The sequence below is a fragment of the Toxotes jaculatrix genome, chromosome 15 (genome assembly GCF_017976425.1).
Source record: "Toxotes jaculatrix isolate fToxJac2 chromosome 15, fToxJac2.pri, whole genome shotgun sequence".
Lineage (NCBI taxonomy): Eukaryota > Metazoa > Chordata > Actinopteri > Toxotidae > Toxotes > Toxotes jaculatrix.
The window spans coordinates 25,961,097-25,965,717 of NC_054408.1; positions in this window are offsets into that span (position 1 = coordinate 25,961,097).

Consider the following 4,621-nt stretch of genomic DNA (forward strand, 5'->3'; position numbering starts at 1 on the left):
GGAAAGACTCCACCCTCATGACAGGAAATGTGAAGCAACCAAAGAGTGTGTTCAAAATAGCAGCAAGGTTTGTGTCACATATGAAAGAATAACACCAGCAGACTGCAAATTCATCACTCCATTAAGCTTATTGCAGTTTCTGTGTAGAAACACTCAGGCAATAGTCTCAGTAAAAATATATATTAATTGTATAAGCTGTGTTTCTATGAGCACCTATCTTAGATGGAATATATGTGGAGTCTCTCTACACTAATATAGACACAAAGCTGGGTCTGGAAGCGGTGAGACGAATATTCTGTAAATACCCAGACATCTTTCGCCTTGAAAACATCATATTAGAGCTCATGAAAATAATGTAGACCAGAAAAGCCTTCTCTTCACCCAAGCATTTTAGCAAATTATAGACCTATATCCAACCTCCCCTTTACTTTTAAATTTCTTGAAAAAGCTGTTGCAACTCAGTTGTGTGACCATCTGCATAGGAACGGTTTGTTTAGAGTACATCATAGCACAGAAACAGCACTGGTGAGCTGTTGACTAACAGTCATAAGAAAACACGCTGTCACGGAGCCAGTGAGCAAGCTTACTACGCTAGCAAGACGACAGGCGCTTGAAATGGACGAAGAAAAACCATTAACTGACAACCAACCCATCCAGCTCCATCTAAGCTCGAAGTGAGCGTGTGGATGCATTTTGGTTTTCATGGCAGAAGTTCTAAACACGTCAACAGGACGTACGTTGTCTGCAAACTTTGCCGCACTGAGCTAAAGTACTGTGACAACACTAGCAACCTAAGGGCTCCAGGTTTGAACCCCGGTCTGAGCTCTTGTGCGCGGAGTTTGCATGTTCTCCCTGTGCCTGCGTGGGTTTTCTCCGGGTACTCCGGCTTCCTCCCACAATCCCAAAAACATGCACATTAGGTCAACTGGCTACTTTAATTTGCGTGTGTAGTTATCTGTCTTTGCGTGTCGACCCTGCAATTGACTGTCAGTCCAGGCTGTACCCAGCTTCTCGCCCCTAGTCAGCTGGGATTTGCTCCAGCTCCCCGCGACCCTGACGGATCAAGCGGTATAGAAAAAGATGGATGAGGGCTCACATGTTGCGCTTCCATCCAGAGGAGGCTGCGTAGGCTAAAGACAACCGCCTGAAGCCTGTCATTCCACCGAACCAACGTACTCTCCACGAGGTGACAACAAAATTAGCCCCGGTTAAAGACTACATTTAAAACGAGTTAAAGAAATCTTTAACCCCCCCCCCATTTTTATGAACTTGAATTGCTAATTTTTACTCTCATATTACTATTTTTATTACTATTATTTTATAATTTTTCATTCAAAATATTTTATAATTAGTTTTCAATTCTGCATGAAATGATGAATGTATATAATTTACACTTTTTCTTAAACTATTTATTTGTTCTAGATACTCTCCTCTACGGAAGAGGATTAGGGCCACTAAAAAAATATTTTTTAAATAAAAAAGATTTTTTTCGGGGGTGTAAGAATTCTGACTTTTTTCTCAGAATTCTGAAAGTCAGAATTAAAGTCAGAATTCTGAGATTAAAGTCAGAGTTCTGAGAAAAAAGTCAGAATTCTTACACCCCCGAAAAAAATCTTTTTTATTTAAAAAATATTTTTTATTTAAAAAAATTTTTTTTAGTGGCCCCAATCCTCTTCCGTACTCCTCACACTGCTTGATACTGGAACGGAGTATAAGAGAGATTTATTAATTTATTAATTTTGCTTTTTGAAAAAAAAATTCATATTATAATTTGGATTTAGATTTATTTTTATATTTATTATTACCCAAGTACTCTAGTACTTATTCTCATATCTTTTTACTACTACCAAAGGAAAATTAGTTTAAAGTCAGAATTTTGACTTTTTTCTCAAATTTCCAGTTTCTTATTTTTTTCACATGGCCCTAATCCTCTTCCGTATTAACTACATATGAGAACAGTTTTTTAAAACTAATTTTATATATTTAAAAAAAACTCATGTACATTCACCTAATCTTATGTCTTTACAGTGATCACAGGTGTGTGCAATCAGCCTGAGCAGGAGGATGGAGTAGAGAGGAGCTGCCCCGGAATCCACTACCTGAAAAACATACCCACACCAAAGACACACACCCACACATACACACAGAAGCAGAGAAGAGAGAAAAAAACAAAACCACAAAACCCCCAGAGGCAGATGAGCTGCCTCATGACAGATTCTTAAAGTCCAAATTACTATTATTAATGAAATGATGAATGTATATAGACAAGATTAATTTAAGGCTTCTACATGCATGAAACATCTACAGATAATTATATATTTTTCTTACTTTTTTCTTTATTTTAATGCATGCTTCTGTGAAATGAAAAATGAATTTCTCTTTTAAATTGTAGTTAACTATTTAAAAGCTTGCATGGATTGATTTTTCAGAAAGTGTTTGTGCCTCCCTTAATTCTGTATGCAATTATTACCTGAATGAATTGTTCTTTTTCTTAAACACTCAGTTCCTTATAATTACTCTCCTCTTAGGTTGAGCTTAAAAAATCAAAACTCAATCATGATTTGAATTTTTATCCATTTTTGTATTTATTCTTACTCTAAATTTAGCACTTATTTCTATATCTCCTTGTGAAACCAAATGCAAGGTGAACCTAAATATCAGAAAACTTGGGTGAGCACATCTTTTTTTTAAATTAATTTTATATGTTATGTAGCACTTATATTTAAGCACTTTTTTATCCTTATTATGTTTTATCCACATTTTATAACTGTGTGTTAAATTTCTTAGCACTTATATTTATAATTATAATTATATTTATCTTTTATTCTTTTATATTATTTTAGATTTTATTCTTTTATTTTATTCTTCTTTTTAACAGGCAGATAGATATGAGCATGCCAGCACAATGAACTTGTTTTACCTATTTTAAATAAAGTCCACCCTAACCTCATGTGTTCACTTTCTGGATTTTCCTTATAAAGAGTCCAATCCACTTTTAAACCCTTTCAGTCTGCTCCAACTGTTGTTCAAATCTGAGGTCAGTTTTTTTTTTCTTGCATTCTGGGGAATGTCCACCAGGTGGTGCATGGTTTGTATTACAGGAAGGAATCTGGAAGGGATTTTTCTTTTCTTTTTCCTCAATGCAGCCAGGTAAAAACTTGATATATTCTGGGCCTGCAGATTAAGGGCTTTCACCCCATAGCATGGCCATGGGTGACTTTTTTTTCAAGAGTTATTGGAGGGGTTTCATGATTTCAATACAGGCCAAATTTCTCAGTAATATGTCTGTGAATGTTCTTATTCATCCAGGTCATTGTTCTCTGTCAGACTAGTGCAGACTAGAAAGACCATGGCATACGAACTGATGAAGCCCCTTGGATAAGAGGCGAAACGTCTTCCCAGACAAATATAAGTCCAGTTGCCTTCGATTCAATTTGAGAGAGAGAGAACAATGACCTGGATGAATGAGAACATTCACAGACAATACAGGCCAAGAGCTTTAAAACACACTTGGCCCCATGTTTTTAGCTGCTTCCTCTGCTGAAAGAAATCTTGGAAATGACAGATTCTAGATTTCATATTACAGGGGCCAGATGACAGATTGCAATAATTGACCACCCCATGCCATCTTTATAAATTCCAGATTCCTGATATTGGTATCCACAGCTCCGTGTCTCTTCCCTGTGTTTTCATCATCTCATCACCACTCCCATCTCCTGCTGCTTTTAAGCCCGGTGTTTACCTCCAGTCTTCGCCAGTTCATTATCTACTGCCCAGTGGTATACTTGGCCAGCACCTGTTGATTATGGTTTTTGTTTTCCTACCTCATATATTGTTCCTCACCCGCACCCTGAGCCGTTCCAGCTGCATCTAGCCCAGTCTCCACCCGGACCTCCCGTCCAGAGGCCCTGGATATCACCTACCTTGTCCTCAATTGTGTTTTCAACACTGCAACTGCAGTTCAGCTTTAAGTTTTTCCTTGGTTACTAATAAACTGTGAAACCTGTCGTCAGCCTTCTGAGTCTGCACCTGTGATCCTTCCCCCTTGGACCTACGCACTATAACACCAGATTCCTATGATTACTTGGTAGGATGTGTTAGTGCCACCTAGTGGTGGTTTATCAGTGTGATAGAGGGGTCGGATACCTCTGCAATGTAGTTGAAACCAGTTTGCTACTTGCCTCCAATGTTGAGTTACAAGCATTTGCTAGGAGTATTTGCTAGGATATGTACATGGATATGAGTATATGTATGTATAGACAGTTGAAACAAGTGTTCTACCTGCCTCCAATGCTGAGTTACAAGCATCTGAATTGGATTCCAGAATTACATCTATGGACTTCCAGATTTATATCTACTGTACCGTATCTGCCATAGATACAATTCTGGAAGATGTGTGTTCCCTCACAACTCCTACCTGCACACACCTACTGACATGAGATTGGACTTGACAGACAGCTGCTGATAAGGCTTTCTAGCTAATGTTCAGTTCAAAGACTGTAGAACTGAAACATCATGTGCTCACAGAACATTTATCAGAGCTCCTACTTTTTACTGTTACTGAAAAATTGTGCATTCCAAAATCAATGTACCCATAACCTTCTTGAAATAAAATACAAAA